The 25,392-nt window shown below is 43.4% G+C and overlaps 1 pseudogene; it reads left to right on the forward strand.

The window, feature by feature from the left end:
• The first annotated feature begins 12,214 nt into the window (after positions 1-12,214).
• LOC119925399 lies at positions 12,215-18,690 on the forward strand (annotated as a pseudogene).
• The last annotated feature ends 6,702 nt before the right edge of the window (positions 18,691-25,392 follow it).

Consider the following 25,392-nt stretch of genomic DNA (forward strand, 5'->3'; position numbering starts at 1 on the left):
ACTGAGAATGAACGACTGGAAAGATAAGAGGAGAACCAGGAGAGGACGGAGTCTGTGAAGCCAAGGTCGGATAGCGTATTGAGGAGAAGGGGGTGGTCCACCGTGTCGAAGGCAGCTGAGAGGTCGAGGAGAATTAGGATAGAGCATGAGCCGTTGGACTTGGCAAGCAGGAGGTCATTGGTGACCTTTGAGAGGGCAGTTTCCGTGGAATGTAGGGGACAGAAGCCACACTGGAGGGGGTCGAGGAGAGAGTTGGTGTTGAGGAATTCGAGGCAGCGCTTGTAGACAACTCGTTCAAGGAGTTTGGAAATGAATGGTAGGAGGTAGATGGGGCGATAACTAGAAGGTGAGGTGGGGTCAAGAGAGGGTTTTTTTAGGATGGGAGAGACATGCGCATGTTTGAAAGCAGAGGGGAAGGAACCAGTAGAGACTGAGTGGTTGAAGATGGAGGTTGAGGAGGGGAAAAGGGATGGAGAGAGAGATTTCATGAGATGAGAGGGAATGGGGTCAGAAGCACAGGTGGCCGGAGTAGCACTTGAGAGGAGGGAGGAGAGCTCCTCTGAGGATACTGCTGGAAGGGATGGGAGTGTAGCAGAGAGTGTTGAGAGCAGGGGGGTTGATGAAGGGGGGGGGGAGTGACTTTGGGGAGCTCAGACCTGATGGATTTAATTTTATGAATGAAGTAGGAGGCCAGATCGTTGGGGGTGAGGGAAGGAGGAGGGGGAGGAACCGGGGGCCTGAGAAGGGAGTTAAATGTACGGAAGAGCTGGCGGGGATGATGGGCATGGATGTCAATAAGGGAGTAGAAATACTTTTGTCTGGCAGAGGAGAGGGCTGAGTTAAGGCAGGAAAGGATAAACTTGAAGTGAACGAGGTTGGTGTTTAGACTTTCGCCAACAGCGTTCGGCAGCTCGAGTATATGAATGAAGGAGATGGACAGTGGCAGTAATCCAGGGCTATGGGTTAGTGGTACAAGAGCGGTGAAGGGAAAAGGGAGCGAGTGAGTCTAGCTAAGTAGAAAGGGTAGAGTGGAGAGCAGTACTCTGATCATCAAGACTGGGTAGAGAGGAGAGGGAGGCGAGGCGGGGTGTGAGGCGCTCAGAAGGATGGATGGGGTCAAGAAAGCGGAGATCTCTGTGAGGGAGTAATGTGGATTTACAGCGGAAAGGAGTGTGAGTGAGGAGGCAGGTGAGAAGATTATGATCAGAGAGAGGGATTTCAGAGTTGGTGAGGGTGGACACAGTGCAGCGATAGAAGATGATGAGGTCGAGAGTATGACCAAGTTGGTGAGTGGGTGAGGTGGGCTGGAGCAAGAGGTTGGCTGCGTCGAAGAGAGATAGAAGGCGGGCGGCAGAGGAGTGATCAGGGATATCCATGTGGATGTTGAAGTCTCCGAGGATCAGAGTGGGCATGGTAAATGAGAGACGGTAGGTGAGGAAGGGGTCAAAATCGTCAAAGAAGTGGGAGGTGGGGCCAGGGGGGCGGTAGATGATGGCTACAAGAATCTGGAGGGGGTGGTAGAGGCGAATAATGTGGGCTTCAAAGGAAGGGAAGGACAGGGAAGGGGGAGGAGGGATACTGCAAAAGCGACATTGAGGGGCGTGAAGGAAACCGAGAAGAGAGGAGAAGAGGAGGCCTCCACTGGAGAGAGCCACAGAAGTGCCAGTGTCGTCCGGAGACAACCATGTTTCAGTTAGGGCGAGGAGAAGTAGAGAGCTGGAAAGGAATAGGTCCAGGATGAAAGGGATCTTGTTTAAAATGGAGCAGGGGTTCCAGAGACCACACTTGGCAGCAGCTGTCGAGGGAGGGGAGGGAGGAGGAAGAGTGCGAGGGGTGGGGAGGGTTTGGATTGGGATGAGTTGGCGGGGGACTAGGCGGGGAGAGTGGGAAGAGGGGTGGCGATGGGAAAGGAGAACTGGGATGGGGTGGGGGAAGGGAGAAGGGGAGGGAGGGGGCTGGGAGGGAGGAGTGGAGGACTGGCGCTGGTACAGAGGGATCCTTGGTAGGGGGTGAGGGGGAGTGGTCTTGGTGGGCGAGAGGGAGGGAAAAAGTTGGGTGGGAGAGGGGAAGGGCAAGGTGAGGAATGGGAATGGCAGGTGGGAGCAAGGGAATTGAAAGTTCATGGTGAGGTCAGCAGGGCGAGTGACAGTACAGCGGGAGGTTAACAATTGAGATGCAGAAGCGATAAAACAATAGAAATGATATAAGTAGGCCATGGCATCAGAGGGGGTAGTTCAACAATTAACATGTTATGGCATGTTATTAGACTCCTTGTCTAATAAAAAGAGACAACAGTTATCTATAGCAAACAATTCACCAGGCCTATTCGTGGCTTAGTGGAAAGAGCACGGGCTTGGAAATCAGAAGTCGTAGGTTTCTATGAGTGCTTATTATGTGCAGAGCACTGTTCTAAGCACTTAGGAGAGTATAATACAAGAGAATTAGCAGGCACATTCCCTTCCCGTAATGAACGTACAGTCTAGATGGGGAGACTGACATAAATATGAATATGAAACCTGGTTGAAAAGGGTTACAATGTGCTTGTGTAGATGTATGATCTACTCATTTCAGTGTCCAGAATCCTTTTGATCAATAGTGGGGAAATTTATCCTCGAAAAATTAACGGAAAATCTCTTTTAACAAATTTCTCAATATACCAAGAAATTCATTTGATAGTGAGACATTAATGCATGAAAACCGGCCACTTTCCTGCACTGTACCCCTTCTGTGAAACTTTTCACTTCTGAGGTTCTTGGAATGTAGATTTAGGGGTTTAGTGTGGGGCTTATAATAGAATAAAATACTGCTGTCACATCGATGGGCAGGGTGGATGTAGGTCGCACACACAAAGATAAAATGTACAAAAATAAGATACACTGATGTGGGTAGCAGAAGTCGAGAGAGTTTGGCATCTCGCCTCAGAGCTGAGAGATTTCAGGGTAGCTAAAATGACAACATGAGTGACAAGAAGTATTGCAAATATTAAGATTCACTGTAGTGACAACTAAAAGGTCAAACATTTGCGTGAACCCCAAGTGGGACAAGGGACTGTGTTCAATCCGATTTGGTTCTATCCACCCCAGCACTTAGTACTGTGTCTGACACAGAGTAAGAGCTTAACAAACAAGATTGTTATCATTATTATTATCTATCTGGGTGGTCTGTCGGTTTCCTCTTTCCTGGTCCAGCATGTGGATAGAGGCTCGTCATTGCTGGGAATTTCTGGACTGAGAGGGAAGACTGCACTGAAGACTTGGGAGCGTAATACATTTTTCTCGAAAATCCAAATGATTTTCTAGACAACAGTTCAGTCCATGTTTCCTCACTTCCCGAGAACTTCCAGTGGTTTTCCAGAACTCCCTCCCTCCCCACATTCATTCATGCATTCATTCAATCGTATTTATTGAGTCCTTACTGTGTGCAGAGCACTGTACTAAGCGGTTGGGAAGTACAAGTTGGCAACATATAGAGACAGTCCCTACCCAACAACAGGCTCACAGTCTAAAAGCAGGAGATGGACAACAAAACAAAACATGTAGACAGGTGTCAAAGTCGTCAGAACCGATGATCACTCTCCATTCCTTCATTGCTTACTTGTCTGCTGTGTGGCCTTGGGCAAGCCAGCTCACTTCTCTGTACTTCAGTTTCCTCATCCATAAAATGGACTTCAGGCACTTTGTGGACAATTCATATGCTTGTTGAATCTAACAAAGATATTCTTCACACTTCTGTAAGATCATACTGTGGCAGGGTATGTGTCACCTGCTTGTTATGTACTTCCTAAGCTTCTGAATAGGAAAGCTGTGTATTCTAGTGGAAAGAGCATGAGCCTGGGAATCAGAAGGCCTTGGTTCTAATCCCAATTTCACCACTTACTTTCTGTGTGACCTTGGTCAAGTCACTACCTTCTCTGGACATCAGTTATCTCATCTGTAAAATGGGAATTCAAATGGTGAGCCCTGTGTGGGACAGAGACTGTGTCCAATCCAATTGCCTTGTATCTATCCCAGCACTTTAGTACAAAGCCTGAAACATAGTGTTTAACAAATTTGTAAAAAACATAAAACCCAAAACAGAGCATTACACTGACAGTATTACTACTTTCTTATCACTGTTTTTTAACTTGTACAATGAAGAAATAAACAAAAATATATTAAACATTTAAAAATTAAGTTTGACAAGGATTGCATATTCTAAAATATTTGTATAATATCAGCATTCAGGAATTGTTTGGTGACAATATTAGAGCAATGTAACAAGGAATATTATTACCTCAGTTATAAGTATTTCATTTACCATATTTATAATTCAATCAATCAATCATATTCATTTAGCACTTTCTGTGTGTCACTGTACTAAGCATTTGAGAGACTGCAATATAACAGAATTGATAGACATGTTCCCTGTCCACAAGGTGCAGACAGTCAAATAACACTGTAGATAATCTGTTTGAATGTTAAAATTTCATGCTTTAACTTTTGGAAATATTTTCTTGCTCTTGGAGACAGGAAATCTTATTGTTTTGACTGAGCTGGCTACTTAATGTGAATTCACTGATGTAGCATGGACACTGCACTAGGTCCTAGATTTTATCTGGTTTTTATTTGCCCTCTAATTCCAAATAAGCCACTGAGTTGCTAATGTACCTCACTAAGCCTCATTTTCTCCTTTGTAAAATGAAGAAGCTAAACATAGTTCCATCTCACTCTCACAGAGTTTGCAGCGACAAAATGAGATAATAGAAATGGAATCTTTGCAGTCCTACAAAGAGCAGCTCCGCTTGTATCCAAGACTTCCTCTTTTGTAATTTACATTGTATTTGCAGGTAAACAGGTAAACACTTTGGAGCTGACCCCCTCCACGGAAGAGATGTAATATAAAAACAACGGGACTGAATTCACTCTCCTGGAACTTTCCCAGAATCCTGAGCTGTAGAAAGTATTATTTGTGCTTTTGTTTAATCATCTACATGGTGACTACAGTGGGGAATCTGCTCATTGTGGTAACAGTAATCGCTAGCCAGAATCTGTGCTCCCCCATATACTTCTTGTCCTTGATGGATGACTCTATGAGAAGAAAACCATCTCCTTCAAAGGCAGTATGACCCAGCTCTTTGTGGAACATTTATTTGGAGGTGCTGAGGTCTTTGTCCTAGTGGTTATGGCCTATGACCACTTCGTGGCCATTTGTAAACTTCTGTATTATATGACCATCATGAATCGGTGGGCTTTGTGGACTGATGGTGGGGTTGGCCAGGATGGGAAGCTTTCTGTACTCAATGGCACAACTTCTCTGCTCTCGTGACCCCATCCATCTATCTGAGTGCCTCACATCCCACCTAGCCTTCCTCTCCTATCTACCCAATCTTGATGATCAGATTACTGCTCTCAACTCTACCCATTCTACTCAGCTAGACTCACTCGCTCCCCGTTCCCTTCGCCACTCTCGTACCACTAACCCACAGCCCTGGATCACTGCCACTGTCCACCTCCTTCGCTCTTATGCTCGAGCTGCCGAACGCTGCTGGCGAAAATCTAAACACCATGCCAACCTTGTTAACTTAAAGTTTGTCCTTTCCTGCCTTAACCCAGCCCTCTCCTCTGCCAGACAAAACTATTTCTCCTCCCTTGTTGACACCCATGCCCATCGTCCCCGTCAACTCTTCCGTACATTCAACTCCCTTCTCAGGCCCCAGGTTCCTCCCCCTCCTCCTTCCCTCACCCCCAACGATCTGGCCTCCTACTTCATTCATAAAATTAAATCCATCAGGTCTGACCTCCCCAAAGTCACTCCCCTGCCTTCTCCAACCCCCCGGCTCTCAACACTCTCCGGTACTCTCCCATCCTTCCTAGCAGTAGCCTCAGAAGAGATCTCCTCCCTCCTCTCAAGTGCTACACCAGCCACCTGTGCTTCTGACCCCATTCCCTCTCATCTTATGAAATATCTCACTCCGTCCCTTCTCCCCTCCTTACATTCCATCTTCAACTGCTCACTCTCCACTGGTTCCTTCCCCTCTGCCTCCAAACATGCCCATGTCTCTCCCATCCTAAAAAAACCCTCTCTTGACCCCACCTCACCTTCTAGTTATCGCCCCATCTCCCTCCTACCATACCTTTCCAAACTCCTTGAACGAGTTGTCTACACGCGCTGCCTCAAATTCCTCAAAACCAACTCTCTCCTCGATCCCCTCCAGTGTGGCTTCCGTCCCCTACATTCCACGGAAATTGCCCTCTCAAAGGTCGCCAATGACCCCCTGCTTGCCAAATCCAACGGCTCATACTCTATCCTAATCCTCCTTGACCGCTCAGCTGCCTTGGACACTGTGGACCACCCCCTTCTCCTCAACATGCTATCCAACCTTGGCTTCACAGACCCTGTCCTCTCCTGGTTCTCCTCTTATCTCTCTGGTCGTTCATTCTCAGTCTCTTTTGCAGGCTCCTCCTCCCCCTCCCATCCCCTTACTGTGGGGGTTCCCCAAGGTTCAGTGCTTGGTCCCCTTCTGTTCTCGATCTACACTCACTCCCTTTGTGACCTCATTCGCTCCCACGGCTTCAACTATCATCTCTACGCTGATGACACCCAGATCTACATCTCTGCCCCTGCTCTCTCCCCCTCTCTCCAGGCTCGCGTCTCCTTCTGCCTTCAGAACATCTCCATCTGGATGTCTGCACGCCACCTAAAACTCAACATGTCCAAGACTGCACTCTTTGTCTTCCCTCCCAAACCCTGCCCTCTCCTTGACTTTCCCATCTCTGTTGACGGCACTACCATCCTTCCCGTCTCGCAAGTCCGCAACCTTGGTGTCATCCTCGACTCCGCTCTCTCATTCACCCCTCACATCCAAGCCGTCACCAAAACCTGCCAGTCTCAGCTCCGCAACATTGCCAAGATCCACCCTTTCCTCTCCATCCAAACCGCTACCTTGCTCGTTCAAGCTCTCATTCTATCCCGTCTGGACTACTGAATCAGCCTTTTCTCTGATCTCCCATCCTCGTGTTTCTCCCCACTTCAATCCATACTTCATGCTGCTGCCCGGATTGTCTTTGTCCAGAAATGCTTTCCGCATGTTACTCCCCTCCTCAAAAATCTCCAGTGGCTACCAATCAATCTGTGCATCAGGCAGAAATTCCTCACCCTGGGCTTCAAGGCTCTCCATCACCTCGCCCCCTCCTACCTCACCTCCCTTCTCTCCTTCTACAGCCCACCCCGCATCCTCTGCTCCTCTGCCGCTAATCTCCTCACCGTGCCTCGTTCTCGCCTGTCCCGCCATCGACCCCCGACCCGCGTCATCCCCCGGGCCTGGAATGTCCTCCCTCTGCCCATCTACCAAGCTAGCTCTCTTCCTCCCTTCAAGGCCCTACTGAGAGCTCACCTCCTCCAGGAGGCCTTCCCAGACTGAGCCCCTTCCTTCTTTTCCCCCTCGTCCCCCTCTCCATCCCCCTATCCTACCTCCTTCCCTTCCCCACAGCACCTGTATATATGTATATATGTTTGTACGTATTTATTACTCTATTTATTTATTTATTTATTTTACTTGTACATATCTATTCTATTTATTTTATTTTGTTAGTATGTTTGGTTTTGTTCTCTGTCTCCCCCTTCTAGACTGTGAGCCCACTGTTGGGTAGGACTGTCTCTATGTGTTGCCAACTTGTACTTCCCAAGCGCTTAGTACAGTGCTCTGCACACAGTAAGCACTCAATAAATACGATTGATTGATTGATTGATAAAAGCGAATCAGGTTGTGAAGAATCCGAAGTGAAAATAAATTTATTCATACGGAGGACAAAAATAGCAACAGAATCATTCATTCAGTACTATTTATTGAGTGCTTACTGTGTGCAGAGCACTGAATGTAAGCACTTGGAAAGTACAATTCAGCAACAAATAGAAACAATCTCTGCCCACAACGGGCTGACAGAAACAATCTCTGCCCACAAGTCTAGAAAAGGGAAGACAGACATCAAAACAAGTAAACAGGCCTCAGTAGCATCATTATAAATAGATGGAATTAAAGTTATATGCAAATCATTAATTAAAAATAAATAGAATCATAATTTTAAATATGTACACACACATATATATATATAAGTGCTGTAGGGTGGGGAGGGGGATGGAGAAAAGGGAGCCAGTTGGAGTGATGGGGAGAAGAGGAGGGGAAGAGGAATAAGAGGGCTTAGTCTGGGAGACCTCTTCTATTGCTTATTCCGTGTTCAAAGGACACCTGAGCAAAGCACAGATGTTTTTGATTTTGTAGCAATTTCTTCTGTTCATGCATATAACCATTCCTGTTCCTGAATTTGAGTGGCAAGTTACAGTAATGGTTTCGAAAGCTTTATTCCAGTCTGAATTCTCAGGTGCTGCAAGATGCTGCTAGGGCCATCGATGTCTCATAGCAAGCTGCACATAGCTCTTTCATTTCTGGGTCATTTGCATCGTAACACTCTTGATGATTTCTCTTGGCCTTGTCCAAGTTCTAAAAAGTTGCCTGCAACAGCTTCACCAATAATTTCCATTAACTGTGTTGGTTGGTATTTGTGGTTTGATTTATTTTTTCAGCAGGGTTCCTAGCAGGATAACTAGCTAGAACCTGCTAGAGTTCCTGGCTGCTATCTTCTTCCTCTTGGAGTTTAGTGGTTTGGAGACCAGTTTTTGGTCAGTGTGAGTGTGGAGCATATGCGTTGATGTTCCATCCAACGTTCTTCTCTGTACATGGTGGCTTCTGTGATCTGGACATCTTTGAGGTCCCTCTCATGCACTATAATGGAGAAAGCACAAAGTGGCCTTCAGGAATCCGGCCAATAATGTGAATGGTTTCTGAATATATCTGAAGAGGAGACATTTTTCTATGGATTTAGGAATGTTTCTTGCTCCTCATAGACTCAGAAGAGTGGAAATGACCTCAGAGAATTCAACTTAGGCAAATCACTTCTAGATGTCTTGGTTTCCTCAACTGGAGAATCAGTATCTTTTCTCCCTCCTGTATTTACTGTCAGCTCCATATGGGATAGAGACTGTGTCCGACTGATTAACCTGTATCTACACCAGCGATTAAAACAGTGTCTGACACATTCATTCATTCAATTGTACTTACTGAGTACTTTCTTCATGCACAGCACTGTACTAAGCACTTGGGAGAGTACATTGGTAAGCCCATAGTAAGTACTAAACAAATATCATTCATTCATTCATTCAATCATATTTATTGAGCGCTTACTATGTGCAGAGCATGTCGGCAACATATAGAGATGGTCCCTACACAACAACGGGTTCACAGTCTAGAATGATATCATAAAAATATAATATTTCCCCCTGCCCATGAACATTATCAAAATGCACTGGGGATAATAAGAATAATAATGATGATGGCATTTGTTAAGCGATTACTATGTGAAGAGCACTGTTATGAGCGCTGGGGTAGATCCAAGGTAAGTAGGTTGTCCCACGTGGGGCTCACAGTCTTAATCCCCATTTTACAGATGAGGTAACTGAGGCACAGAGAAGTTAAGTGACTTGCCTGAAGTCTTACAGCTGACAAATAGTAGAGCTGGGATTAGAACCCACAACCTCTCACTCTTGAGCCCATGCTTTTTCCTCTAAGTCATGGGATCTGTGCCTCTCTGGAAAATATTAGGGAAGAATTCTCAGTCAGCATTATTGCCTAGTGGCTTTCGCTGTCAGGAAATTCTTTTTCAAAAGCAATTTAAATTTCTTAGGATGGCTTTGAGGCCCATTCTCTTATTCTTTTCTCAAGGTATATCAAGAACAATTTATCACCAACCTGCATGTAAGAGCCATTTACATATTTGAAGAAAATAATTAGCTCACCTTAGTCTTCTCCAGTCTGAATAGTCCCAGTTCCTCAGTCTTTCCACGTGGGTGTTTTGGTTCCTATACCTATATCTTTACGCCACCCTTCTCAACTTTTCAAGTTCTCCACATCCCCTTTCAAATGCGGAGGCCAAAAGTGTATTTGAATTAATCAATCAATCAATAGTACAGTGCTCTGCACAAAGTAAGCGCTCAATAAATATGATTGAATGAATTAATCAATCAATGATACATTTTGAGTGCTCACTGTGTGCAATACCATAGATTTGGTAGAAGTCTTCCCTGCCCACAGGGGGTTTACAGCTTGGGGGAGGGAGACAGATATTAAAATAAATTATGAATATGTACAGAAGTATTGAGGGATGAGGGTGAGGTGAATATCATGTGCTTAAAGAGTTCAAATCCTAGTGCAAGAGCAAAACAGAAAGGAGAGGGTACAGGGGAAATGAGGGCCTAGTTGGGGAAGATATCATGAAGGATTTACAATTTTAACAAGGCTTTGAAAGTGGAGAGACTGGTAGTCTGTCAGATTTTCAGGCCAAGTCAGAGAGAGGATGTGGTCAAGAGGTTAGTGGCTAGATAAGTGAGATCGAGGTACAGTAAGAATGTTAGTATTAGAGGAGCAAAGTGAGTGGATAGTGTTGTAGTAGGAAATCAGTACCTCTAAGACATATTCACATGGAAGACCAGCTGCTACCTTAAACTCAACATATCTAAAACTGAACTCAACTTCATTCCCCAATCCACTTGTCCATTCAACTTTTTCGGAACAGTTGAGAACACCACCATCCTCCCCATCTTTGAAGCCAGCAATCTTGACAATGTCCTGACCCCTTTCTCTTTCATCTCTCACATTCACTCTGTCAATAACTCCTGACATTTTTCCTGCTACTACATTTCCCAAATCTGCATCTTCCTTTCATCAAAAATGGCCAATACCCAGGTCTCGACACATGACAGATTCTGGCTAGACATCAGCCTCCCTACTAATCTCCCTCTGTCAGTCCAGGCCCTAGCCTTCCTAGTCCATAATTCACTCTGCTTCCCACATCATTTTTCTGCATGCTTCTTCACTCCCAATAAAATCTGAGAACGTGTTCCTCTCTGTACCAAGTAAAACCTTCTGACCACTTGCGTAAGGCTCTACTCCAGCTCAGGCCTTCTTATAATAATGATAATTGTGGTATTTATTAAGCGCTTTCTATGTGCCAAACACTGTACTAAGCGCTAGGATGGATTCCAGAACATCAGGTTGGACACAGTCCCTTGTCCCACATGCGGTTCACAGATTCAATCCCAGATGACACAACTGAAGCACAGGGAAGTTAAGAGATTTTCCCAAGGTCACACAACAGACAAGTGGCAGAGCTTTGATTAGAACCTATGACCTTCTGACTCCTAGGCCCATGCTCTATCTACTAGGTCATACTGCTTATTTATCAAGACTCTTGCTCAGCTACTCCCCAGACTAAACTTTATATTCCTTCCAAGAAAATATGCATCTGGGAAGATGCTGAATGTGAGGGTACCTGAGAGTGTTTCTGTTCCTTCAGAAGATAGCTAATCATTTTCAGCCCCATGAAGTTTATTTAAGTAAAACTCACTTACATCCCTCTTTCTTGGATACCTGTTGAATATCGTATAAGTCTCAGGATATTTTTGGTACCTTTAAATATTATCAGTATTTATTCTATTTTGTATTCATTTGGATGAACGTCAACCACAACCTTATTTTAAAACTAGTCTTCCCAGAAGTCACAAGGGCCAAATTTGGGGAAGATAGGTCTGAAAGTATCCTCCATGATCATGTTAATTGTGGTCGAAACCCATGGACATTAGCTTTACCCAAAAGATTTTACTTGAGGGATTTAACTGATAAAACAGGATTCTGCTTGACTTTATTCATCCCTTTTACTATTGGCATCAGGAGGACATGGACTGGACCACTTCTTCTTTGGGTTAGAAGGAACTTGGTAAATACTCAAAAAAAATGAATCAAGAATCAAGAAAATAACAGTACAGCATTTATGAACATACCTTTTAAATTAAATGTTAGAAATTATGTATTTACATTAATGTCTGTCTCTCCAAATAGACTGTAAGCTCACTGTGGGTAGGGGACATCTTTGCCAACTCTGTTGTATTTTTCTCTTCCAAGTGCTTAGTACAGTTCTCTGCAAATATTAAGTGTTCAATAAATAGCATCACTAATGATGATGATGATGATATTGATTAATGGAGAAGGCCAGCATATCTTTTGGGAAATTTGCTTAGGTGAAGGCAATATGACATTAGAATTCAGACCGAAGTGATGATTTTCAACCACTGCAAAGCTGTGTCTGTTTCCTTGAGCTCTTCCATTAGCATCACTTCATGGAGCAAAATGAATAACGACCAAGGTATCATGATTAACGTGTATTTACCTCAGCACTTAGAACAGTGCTTGGCATGTAGTAAATCATTGACTGCCTAGCTATACTTGCTCGTAAGCTGAGTAAATTAAGCTCTAGCTTGCTTACTTCGGTGCTGTGCACACAGTAAGTGCTCAATAAATATAAATGAATGAACGAATGACTTTCTCCTCTACTCCCCTTATGCATGGACAAGAGAACATTCTTGGACATTTCTGTCCTTTGTGTTAATTTGGCTATACTGTCAATTGAATATTGATCCCACCCACATCCCATAAGAGGCTAAGTCATCAGCTGTAAAGCTGCTGGGATTCTGCCATCCCAATTATGATTCTGTTGTTTATTTCTCTAGACAGTGGAGTTAAACACCTGAAGAATGGCTGGAGCAATTCCTCTCTCACTTCCAGGAGCTGTGTGAACTGACTACTAATAATCAACATAATCATAATGGCCTCGAGTATGAATGACAACTATATATATATATATATATATATATATATGTATATGTGTGTGTGTGTGTATGTATGTGTATGTATATGTATATATACATGTGTGTATATATATACATATACACATAGATTTTCTCGAATGTAAAAGAGAACAGAAAGAAGGATCATTTAGCAGAAAGAGGAAACCTGAACTTTTGTTTCATGGGACTAGCATCAGAATCTTGCTCAAGTTACTTGTAAAATGCAAATAGTGGTGACCCATCTCTGCCTCTCAAAAATGTACCAAGAATAAGTGTCCTGAGTTAATTAAAGCAGGATGTTAAAAACATTCAAATATCCATTTTCATAATAACTTCCTTTTGAAACAGAATTTTCCAAATGACTAAGTTTGCTATTTTAAGTCAATAAATGATATTCATTGAGAGCACTGTACTAAGCTCTTGGGAGAGTACAATACAACAGAGTTGGAAGATACAAACTTCCAGTCTAGAAGATCTGCCCTTCTGCAGGTACTTCTGGGCATAAATTATGCCTATAAGAGTCCATCATCCCCATCTCTCTCCACCTGAACCGCAGGCCCTGCCTCCTCTCCGGTTGCTGCTTCCAAAAAGGGAGAGGTTTTTACATTCAGTGCTTCAGTTAAGTCTAGCTAGCAAGTCATAAAAAGGACAGATTCAGAAGGGACAGAAACGTTTCCTCAAACATTTGACCCAGACAAAGCCCGGTGTAGATACATTTTGGCAAATGTTCTTAACAGGGGAGATTAGTCATTACTCTGAGAGACTGAAAATTGGTACTTAACTAGGTCTCTGAACTTTGAATAAGATAAAATATCTGTTGTGAGGAGATGGTTAGAGAGCTGATGGTGACAAAAAACAGATTGGGCTTACCTTGTTAGCAGAGTGTTTACTCCAAATGGCAGGGCAAGCTTCCTCCTGGTTTCTGAGGACAGTAAGATGTACCAAGGTCTGATCAAGACGTTCAGGAAATAACTTGATACTGTTGACACAAGTCCACTTAGGACACAACGTCCTTTAAAGTCAGTGACAGAATTGAGTGCTAATCTTTACTTTCTATCCTGAAGGTGGACTGGTACTTTGCAATCTGACATTGTTCAGTACCTGAGAGTAAGAGCTGATAAGAAAACCCCACTCAGACACAGGACATAATCTACTTCCAGAATGCAGCAAATGTAAGATTTGAATATTGGCTTATGTTTGTTTTTTATTTCTCAAAAACAACTCACAATTTTTTTCTTTGTCTTATGTCAATGCAAACACTATCAAATTTGCTCTTGTAATCTATTGTTAAAGTGTGAATATTATTACTAATTGTCTGAATGGACATACCCAGAGTGGGCTCTAACATACAGTTACCTCATCTGTAAAATGGGGATTGAAACTGTGAGCCCCACTGGGAACAAGTAATGTGTTCAAGCTGATTTGCTTGTGTCTTCCCCATTGCTTAGAATAGTGATTGGCATATAGTAAACACTCAACATAGTCATCCCACATGGGGCTCACAGTTTCAATCTCCATTCTACAGATGAAGTACCTGAGGCCCAGAAAAGTGAAGCGACTTGCCCAAGTTCACACAGCAGACAACTGACAGATCCAGGATTAAAACCTATGACATCTGACTCCCAGGGCTGTGCTCTATCCACTATGCCATGCTGCTCCTCATCTCACCCTTAGCCCCACAGCACTAATTATTAATTTATTTATCTATTTTAATGTCTATTTACCCAAATAGACTGTAAGTTCCTTGTGGGCAGGGAATGTGTTTAGCAACTTGGTTGTATTGTGTTCTCCTAAGCACTTTAGTACAGTGCTCTGAACATAGTGTAAGTGCTCAATTCGTATGAGTGATTGATTGATTATTACTTTCATCATCATCATCATCAATCGTATTTATTGAGCGCTTACTATGTGCAGAGCACTGTACTAAGCGCTTGGGAAGTACAAATTGGCAACATATAGAGACAGTCCCTACCCAACAGTGGGCTCACAGTCTAGAAGGGGGAGACAGAGAACAAGACCAAACATACTAACAAAATAAAATAAATAGAATAGATATGTACAAATAAAATACATAAATTAATAAATAGAGAAATATGTACAAACATATATACATATATACAGGTGCTGTGGGGAAGGGAAGGAGGTAAAATGAGGGGGATGGAGAGGGGGACAGGGGAGAGGAAGGAAGGGGCTCAGTCTGGGAAGGCCTCCTGGAGGAGGTGAGCTCTCAGTAGGACCTTGAAGGGAGGAAGAGAGCTAGCTTGGCGGATGGGCAGAGGGAGGGCATTCCAGGCCCGGGGGATGACGTGGGCTGGGGGTCGATGGCGGGACAGGCGAGAGCGAGGTTTAGTGAGGAGATTAGCAGCGGAGGAGCAGAGGGTGCGGGCTGGGCTGTAGAAGGAGAGAAGGGAGGTGAGGTAGGAGGGGGCGAGGTGATGGACAGCCTTGAAGCCCAGGATGAGGAGTTTCTGCCTGATGCGCATATTGATTGGTAGCCACTGGAGATTTTTGAGGAGGGGAGTAATATGCCCGGATTGTTTCTGGACAAAGATAATCCGGGCAGCAGGATGAAGTATGGATTGAAGTGGAGAGAGACACGAAGATGGGAGATCAGAGAGAAGGCTGATGCAGTAGTCCAGACGGGATAGGATGAGAGCTTGAATGAGCAGGGTAGTGGTTGGGATGGAGAGGAAAGGGCGGATCTTGGCAATGTTGCGGAGCTGAGACTGGCAGGTTTTGGTGACGGCTTGGATGTGAGGGGTGAATGAGAGAGCGGAGTTGAGGATGACACCAAGGTTGTGGGCTTGTGAGACGGGAAGGATGGTAGTGCCGTCAACAGAGATGGGAAAGTCAGGGAGAGGGCAAGGTTTGGGAGGGAAGACAAGGAGTTACATTCCTAATCTCCCCTTCAATATAACTATGTCCCTCTAGCAAATCATTCTGACCTGTTCATCCACACATTAATTCGAACCTCCTGAACCTACCAATTTTTTCCACCAGCTTTTCTTCATGTTACAGTGAACAGTTACAGAGAAGTACCTTGGCCTGTGGACAGAGCATGGTCCTGGGAGTCAGAGGACTTGGGTTGTAACCCTGACTCTGTCACATGTCTGCTCTGTGACCTTGGGCAAGTAGGTCCACTCCTCTGGGCTTCAGTTACCTCATCTGATGAGATTGTACCTACAGGTTCGGTACAGGGCCTGGAACATGGTAAGTGTTTTAAAAATACCGTTGAACAAAAGAAACTGCAGTGAAGTGGAAATGCTCATTACTGCAGGGTGAAGTGTTTTCTTTGGTTTGAACCGTCCTCCCAATGCCTTGAAGGTGTCACCTTCTCCTCATGTGGTGTTATTTGCTCCCCCCTTCTAGACTGTACACCTAGTGTCAGCAGGGATTGTCTCTCTCTATTGCTGAATTGTACTTTTTAAGCACTTAGGACACTGCTCTGCACAAAATAAGCATTCTATAATTACAATTGAATGAAATGAGTAAATAAATTAATTAATGACTATAAATTTCAGATTTGCTCTGTCTGCAGCCTTCACATGTTTATTGACTTTGATGATACCACTTCTCAGATTTGAACCTTAATGTTTTAATTCTCTCTTCACAAGGAAGCTTCGTCACCTCCGATCATCTCTGTTGCTCTTCGCTGGTTCTTCTCCAGCTCCACTTTATCTTTCTTAAAATGGAGCAACCAGATCACAAATCGACAGTTACTTTGAGATTTATTCCTTCAACCATGCTTGATAACTCTGAGTCTGTTATCATATAATTGTAATTTGGATTGTTTCTCCCTAGATGGATCACCTTTTCCTTGCTCACCTGAAAGTGCTCTCTCCCTTTGAAAATACATCAACCATTCTATATACTAGTAAGATATCTGCCACCTTCTTCCTCTTCCCGTTGCAGTAAAAAGAAGGCTAAGAATATTTCCGACGGACATATTATTCCTGTACACCTTTACATAAACAACCTAGTGTATTTGGGCGCCTTAAAATGGTTCACTATCTTTTTGAACATGTATATATCCTCTAGATTGTGAGCTTATTGTGGGAAGGAACATGTCTACCAACTCTGTTGTGTTATAATCTCCCAAGTGCTTATTACTGTGCTCTGTACATAGTAAGCACACAATAAATATGATCTGATTGATTGATGTCCATTTTTTCTTTCTCTTCTTTTTCTGTAATGCTCATTGTGCCTGACCCCCCACAAGGCTATGCCTTCCTTGAGAGTGAAGATTATGTTTTAGAAATATGTTTTACTGTCCCAAGTATTTAGCAAAGTGATCTGCACAAAGAAGGTGCTCAACAAATACTTATGATTGATTGATTGATTATCTACCATCAGGTAGTGATGAGAATGCCTTTTAGGTCTAGCACATCTAGATTATTGATTATCTGGATTTTTTACTAACTGGATTGTATTTAGTTCTGAATAATCAGAGACGCAGCATAAGAAGATAGATAGAGCACGAGTCTGGGAGTCAGAAAGACCTGGGTTTTAATACTGGCTCCACCACTTGCCTGCTGTGTGACTTAGGGTAAGTCACTTCACTTGTCTGTACCTCAGTTACTCCATCTGTAAAATGAGGATTAAGACTGTGAGCCACTTTTGGGACATGGACTATGTCTAACCTGATTAATTTGTATCTATCTCAAAACAGTACAGAGCTCGAACATGGTAAGTACTTAACCAGTTCCATGAAAAAGAATCCAGTTTATGTAAAGTGGTATTGTAATGCACATTTTATTTTATATATTTATGGTACCTTCTTGTTAGATAGAAAACTCTTCAAGGACAGGAAGTGAGTTTTCTCCTCCCTTGTCTTCTGAACAGAGCTGTTGCTTAGATAATCATTGCTGCTATGTGACTATGCAATTAGAAGAGTTGAAACCTAGAAGTCCCTTTTAGCCTAATTATTTTAGAAATCTATCAAAAATGCAACAGTAGAGAACCTTCAAATGTCTTCTTATTTGGTCATTATGATTCCAATATAGATCAGATTTTTATTCTCTTTCCAGATAAACCAGCTCTTACCCACCTCCTTCATGGAAAACATGGAGAAAAGAAATAATGTGACCAAATCTATCCTCCTGGGTTTTACTCAAAGTCTGGGGGTTCAGATAGCATTCTTCATCATTTATCTCTTATCTTATCTTGTCACCGTGATGGGGAATCTGCTTATTGTCATAACCCTAAAGGCCAGTCAAACGCTGGGCACCCCCATGTACTTTTTCTAGCCTTTTTTGTCCTTCATAGATGCCGGCTATACATCCTGCATGGCTCCCAAAATGATTATAGATTTGCTGCAAGAGAGGAAAATGATCTCCTTCAATGGCTGCATGTCACAGCTCTTTGCACGTCATTTGTTCACCGGTGCCGAGGTTGTCCTTCTTATGGAGATGGCCTATGACCGCTACATGGCCATCTGTAAGCCCCTGCACTACATGGCCATCATGAGTCAACATGTGTGTGGCCTGCTGATCGGGGTGGCCTGTAGAGGAGGCTTCCTTTTCACAACCATCCAGATCCTCTTCATGGTCCAGTTGCCATTCTGTGGCCCCAACATGATCGATCACTTCGCCTGTGACTTGTTCCCTTTGTTGAAACTTGCTTGCACTGACACCCGTGACTGCAGCCTGTTTGTCATGGCCAACAGCGTGGTGATGTGTACACTACTTTTCTCCTACTGGTGTTTTCTTATGTCTCTTCTGGTGCTCCCTGAGGACTCAGAATTCTGCGGTGAGATGGAAAGCCCTCTCTACCTATGTCTCCAACATTCGGATAGTTGCTTTGGTCTTCTTTCCATGTATTTTCATTTACATGAGGCCCATGTGCATTCTCCCTGTGGACAAGTCGGTGACTATATTCTACACTATCATCACCTACATGTTGAACCCCACCATCTACACTATGAGAAACGTGGAGGTGAAAAATGCCATGAAGAAGCTGTGGAGCAGGAAAGTGAAATGAATTCTTTCATTTATGCAAATGGTTGGGTGATGAGAGAGTTGACCTGGGAGATTGAGAAGGGACAGGAATTGCTTGCTGGATCCAGATCATCTGGGGCATGAACATAAAAATCTGGGCTCATTCTGGGCACAGATACAGGGGGAAGAATAAATAAACCCAAATCTCTGAATGAAGGCTGGGTTGTCATGCCACAAGCCACTTATATCTTCTCCTTTTGGTGTAGTTAGGAACACTACCATTAAAACTGTCTCTTCTTGGGGCCCAGTTCGTGCCCTCCCCTCTCCTCCTCCCCCAAGATGCCCCCAGTCATCTAGCTAGGGCCACCAGATTGGAAGTTGGAACAGTAATGTTCTTAGTCTTTATAAAGAGGGTTGGCCATGCACTCCTTTTCATAATGGGGGCACATTAAAGGCTCCTGTAATATTATCGAAGTGTTACTGGCAAGACATGTAGGCTCAGACCTCTGTAAGATTGAACCAGACCATCCTGTGCCCTATAGCTCAAGGAGCTCCGTAATAATTATAATGGTATTTTGTTAAGCGATTACTATTTGCTAAGCACTATACAAAACACTGGAGTAGGTACAAGATCATCAGATTGGATAGTCTAATACCAGTTTACTCGCTGTGTCTTGATCTTGTCTAACTCACCTCCATTCCTTTTCCCATGGTCCCCCCCCCCCGCCCTTCCCCGTTGTCCCCCTCTAGTTTGGAACTCCCTCCCACCTCCAAATTTGCCAGACCATCACTCCTTTCACCTTCAAAGCATTATTAAGGTCACATTTCCTCCTAGAGGCCTCCCCTGGTTAAGCCCTCTTTTCTCCAACTCTCTCTCCCTTCTGCATTGTCTAAGAATTTTCGATCTGAGACCTTTGGGCATTTGATATTCACCCCACTCCCAGCACCAAAACATTAAATTATGGATCATAAATTATCTATCAATATTAATGTCTCCGCCCCTCTCATAGACTGTAAGCTCGTTATGGGCTGGTACTGTGTCTACGCTGTCTATTGTGTCTGAAGTATTGTACTTTCCCAAGCAATTAGGACAGAGTGCTGCACATAGTAAGCACTCAATAAATACTACTGATGATGATGATGATGATTACGATTATCCTGGGGGCTTCTTTCCTGACCTGTCCTGGGTCAGTCGGGCCAGAAAATACTCACACACCTGCAGCAATTCTTTCACAAATTATAGAATGTTGGGAAGGCTAAGGAGGTTGCTGTGGTTGTCATCGTTGGTCTCTGAGCCAGGAGGAGCCAGTAGCTCTGCTTCTCAAAGTACAGTACTTACTCTTGGGAAATTGCATGTGAGGTTGAGGTGATGGGCTGGAAAATTCAGCAAAACAGAACAATCACAATTATCCTCTATGATTGAATTAACCACATCACGCAGTTTCTGAATTTTCTCAGTTGTCTCAATGCTTTAACCACAAAGACTAGTACTCTATTATGAGATAACATGCAATATAATTTGTACATGATCACAAATACGTTGGAAACTATTTCGCTATTAGGAGCAGAACACTCAATTGTACAGCATGAGAAGAGCTATGGCCCCCTGTGCATCACACACTGAGTTTTGCATGGCATTTTGGATCCTCCCAGCGGAGACCAAAGCAGTTGGTCAAATATCTTTCACCCACCATTGTGGACAGGGACTACCAACTCTGTTTTATTGTATGCTCCCAAGTTCTCTGCACACAATAAGCACTCAAGAAATGCAATTGATTTATTATTATTATTATTATTATTATTATTATTATTATTATCATTACTATTATTATTATACTTGTTTAGCGCTTACTATGTGTCAGGCACTGTTCTAAGCACTGGGGTATGTACAACCTAATCAGTCATCCCACGTGGGGCAGGATCTCCCACACATGACTCCCATAGCATCAATATGTAAAAGGTGTCGTTTATACAGCAACAAGCACTGTTTATACAGAAATCACAAACCAAAAATGCCCCAGAGCAGAACCATGAAATTTTTTTCACACTTTTGGCATTTAATGTTTTATTTCTTGTCTCTCCCTTATATCGGCCACTGAACCACTGGGGGGAGTACCACGTGTTTCCAAAAAAGTAATTTGAATACAATTGTAGCACATTAGAGCTAAATGGCTAGGGATATGGATTTTATCTCGATCATTTGACTAGAGGAAAACACGGTGTGACGGGGTTGTTTTGCATACTTTACTCATGGAGGACACAAGTCTATGACTCCATGAGAGGCTGAGGGCTTGGTTCATCATTAGGTGCCCAAACTTTAAACGGAATCCCTTATGAATACCTCTTGTAATGGGAGGAGAAAAAAATATGCCCAACTATTCAATCTCCCCCTCCCCATCCCCCCCACCTTAACTTTTTCCCCTCCCCACAGCACCTGTATATATGTATATATGTTTGTACGTATTTATTACTCTATTTTATTTGTTCACGTTTATTCTAATTATTTTATTTTGTTAATATGTTTTGTTTTGTTCTCTGTCTCCCCCTTCTAGACTGTGAGCCCACTGTTGGGAGGTACCGTCTCTATATTTTGCCAACTTGTACTTCCCAAGCGCTTAGTACAGTGCTCTGTACACAGTAAGCGCTCAATAAATATGATTGAATGAATGAATGAGTGAATGAAATTCAACTGAAGGACAGACACTTCAGAAGGGTGAATCCGGTGAGTTATATAGAGGAATCTCCGGCTGAAGGTGAAGCTGCTGAACCATCAGCTGGGCACTCAATAGAACTATTTCCAAAGTGATCATGGGATTTTTAAGAGCAAACTCTTGAGCCACTGTTATAGGGAGAGATTGGTTATACAGGGAAAATGCACTAAAATCCACTGGAGGTTTCTGAAGTTCTGCACTTCTGGCTTTGAAGATATTTAATTTTTTTTTCCCAAGGGCAGCTTCTAGACAAATCAGAATAGCATACTTTGTTTTCCAAATCTCAGTTAGATTCCCACCAAGAAACTGGAAAGGAGGGACTGGGAAGTGCCCCTGGGCTGGTATCAGGAAGGGGCAGCTGGAATTCTTTTCTTTCTCGATTGTACCTTGGGTTTTCTCAGGCCTTGTCAGGCCAGGTCCCTTCAGGACCTCATCAATTTAGCTAGGGCAGCAGCATGGTCTACTAGAAAGACCATAGGGCTGGGAGTAAAAAAACCTGAGTTCTAATTATCAATCTGTCACTTGCCTGCTGTGTGACCTTGAGAAAGTCATTTAACTTCTCTGTGCCCTAGTTCCTCAACTCTAAAATGGGGATTAAATACTTGTCCTCATTTCTTTTTAGACTTTAAACTCCATATGGGACAAGACCTTGTCTGACTACTATCTTGTATCTACCCCAGTGCTTTGTACAAAAATGCACTTTACAAGTACTATTGCTATACTTCTTATTATTGATCATGTAATCAGCCTTTCATCTATGAACACCCTAACTGAGCTAATCTGTACTTTTTTTACCTTCAACAAAAAAATCTTTTTCCATTCCTATTTCACTGAAAGAAATTAAAATAAAACATTTGGTTCGTAGTTATCTAAGTCTTTATCCCCATTTTACATATGAGGTCACTGAGGCACAGAGAAATTAAGTGGCTTGCCCATGGTCACATAGCAGACAAGTGGCAGAGCAGGGATGAGAACCCATGTTCTCCGTCTTCCAAGCCCCTGCTCTTTCCACTGTGGAGAGCCAGCTATATCCTGCTCAGGCCTTTGCAAGACAAGGCCATCTAAGGATATGATAGGACGTGGCAAGGACCCGCCCTACAGCTGCACTCCAGATCTTGGAGAAGAAAACAGAATGTTCTTTCTTAATGTACTTTGTCCTTATCATTTAAGAGCTAACGGAATTTGAAAAACATGTTTGTCTGTGACTATAAAAGGCAGCTACTTGTAAATAAAATGTCATCTTTGGTGACTCACCTAGCCCCAAACGTTTCTGTTTTCATTGCTTCATCCGACACAAGCGCCGAAGCTGGCATTTGGTGCCCGAACAGGGACCTGAAAAGAGATGAAGTAACGTCTTACCAAAAAGAACGAAACTCCGGAGTACTCACGATTACCGTAAGAGGATTATCACTAGGTTTATCGGGGGATGCTGAAGATGGGGCAGTTACAGTTCAAAGATTTCAGGGATAGGGAACAGTATCTGCAAGTGCTAAAGAAAGTAGTGAAGGAGAGGGGTTTTTATATGACAAAGGGACAATTGGAGGAATTTTTGACTTGTGTAGAACATTGCTGTCCGTGGTTCCCTGAAGAAGGGACCATAGATTTGGAACGATGGGAAGTGATTGGAAAACAAATGAATGAGAGGTTAAAAGAAGATGGGCCCCAGAATTTTCCCATATCCGCTTTCACAGCATAGAACATTTTAAAAATTTGTCTCACCCCAGAAGGCAAAGTTCCCATGGTACAAAGAATCATAAAAAATGATATAGGAGTAGGTCCGGGGGGCGGTGATGACTCAGAATCAGAAAATGCGAAGGATCCGGGGATCCCCACAGAGTCGATCAAAGCTTGTCAATTTCGCAAATTTACTTCCACTTCCCCCTCAGCTCTTCCTATGTACGCTCGACCGTTGCCAAAATCCTCTGTACAAACAGCAGTACCAAAAGCTGTGGAAAAGGGGGAGGATGTTCCCTTGGAGTTTTTGCAGGCTCTTCCCATCTTAGAGATACCTGGCCCCAATAATCCTGGTCAACATCAAAGGATTCACCAAGCTCTTAATTTTAAAATTTTAAAAGAATTAAAACATGCTGCTGCTACATATGGCCCTACTGCACCATATGTAATGGCAATGATCGAAACTTTAGCCACGGATGTGTTGTGCCCATATGACTGGTATACCACTGCAAAGACTGCTTTAGAAGGAGGGGATTATTTATTGTGGAAAATGAATTATCATGATATATGCATGGATCAGACCCGAAAGAATTTTGCAGAGCAGGTTAACATATCGTTTGAAATGCTAACCGGTACGGGACCATTTTTAGAAGTAGGAAACCAATTGCAGTGGATTCTACAGGCTTATCAGCAGATTGATATGGCAGCAAAAACAGCCTGGCAGAAGTTGCCGGCAAAAGGAGAATCAAATATGAGTTTTACAAAGATATTGCAGGGACCCTCACAAACTTTTGAACAATTTGTTAATCGTCTTTCTATGGCCATTCAAAGAACTGTTAGCGATGCTACTGCAGCGAACATTTTAATAAAACAATTGCCTTATAATAATTGCAATACTGATTGTAAAAAGGCGTTAGCAGGATCTAAACGGACCATATCTATTACAGATATGATTAGGAGATGCCAAGATGTGGGAACCGCCTCTCACAATGCCAATCTTGTTGCCGCCACAATGAAATCTGAAAGCGGAGAGAAAAGAGGGGCTTATTTTAATTGTGGAAAACAGGGGCACCTAGCTCGAGATTGTAGAAAACAATCAGTGGGACAAAATATGTGCCGTAACAATAACCCTCAGGGGATCTGCCCAAAATGTAGAAAGGGCAATCATTAGGCATCTGAGTGTAGGTCACGTTTTGATAAGAAGGGGATGACGATATCATCAGGAAACCAACGATGGGGCCAGCCCCGGCCCCAACAAACAATGAGGGCAATGATGGAACACAACGACCACCCCCTTCCGTTGCCGACCTTTTCAGAGCAACCCCCGGAAGTGCTGGACTAGACTTATATGCTAAATATAGAGTTGTATTAACACCAGAAATGGGGGTCCAAAAATAGCCACTGGAACGTATGGACCCTTACCCACTCGTACATGCGGATTAATTATTGGAAGAAGTGGCTATACCATGCAAGTGTTAATTGTTATCCCAGGAGTCATTGATGAGTATTTCCTAGGGGAAATTCAGGTTCTGGGATGGAGCATGAGGGTAGTGGAAATACCAAAGAATAGTAGGGTAGCCCAAATTTTAATATTGAATTACATGCCATTAGGAAGACAAAGTGGAATTCCTATTCGTGGGTCAGCGGGTTTTGGTAGCACTGGACAGCAGGCATTCTGGGCGCAATTTATCACTAGCACTTGCCCACAACTGACCACCTATATATAAAAGAAAAGATTTACTGGGTTAATTGACACTGGGCCGGATAAATCCGTAATCAGATTACCGTTATGGCCCAATAAATGGCCATTACAACAGGAGAAACTACATTAACAGGGGTAGTGTTACCTTGCCATTAAGGAGTACACAAATTTTAAGATCAATCAATCAATCATATTTATTGAGCGCTTACTATGTGCAGAGCACTGTACTAAGTGCTTGAGAATTACAAATTGGCAACATATAGAGACAGTCCCTACCCAACATTGAGCTCACAGTCTAAAAGGGGGAGACAGAGAAAAAAAAAGCAAACATACTAACAAAATAAAATAAATAGAATAGATATGTACAAATAAAATAAATAAATAAATAAATAGAGTAATAAAATGTACAAACATATATACATATATACAGGTGCTGTGGGGAAGGGAAGGAGGTAAGATGGGGGGGACGGAGAGGGGGACGAGGGGGAGAGGAAGGAAGGGGCTCAGTCTGGGAAGGCCTCCTGGAGGAGGTGAGCTCTCAGCAGGGCCTTGAAGGGAGGAAGAGAGCTAGCTTGGCGGATGGGCAGAGGGAGGGCATTCCAGGTCCGGGGGATGACGTGGGCCGGGGGTCGATGGCGGGACAGGGGAGAACGAGGTA

Source organism: Tachyglossus aculeatus, chromosome 3 (genome assembly GCF_015852505.1).
Source record: "Tachyglossus aculeatus isolate mTacAcu1 chromosome 3, mTacAcu1.pri, whole genome shotgun sequence".
In the NCBI taxonomy this organism is placed as follows: domain Eukaryota; kingdom Metazoa; phylum Chordata; class Mammalia; order Monotremata; family Tachyglossidae; genus Tachyglossus; species Tachyglossus aculeatus.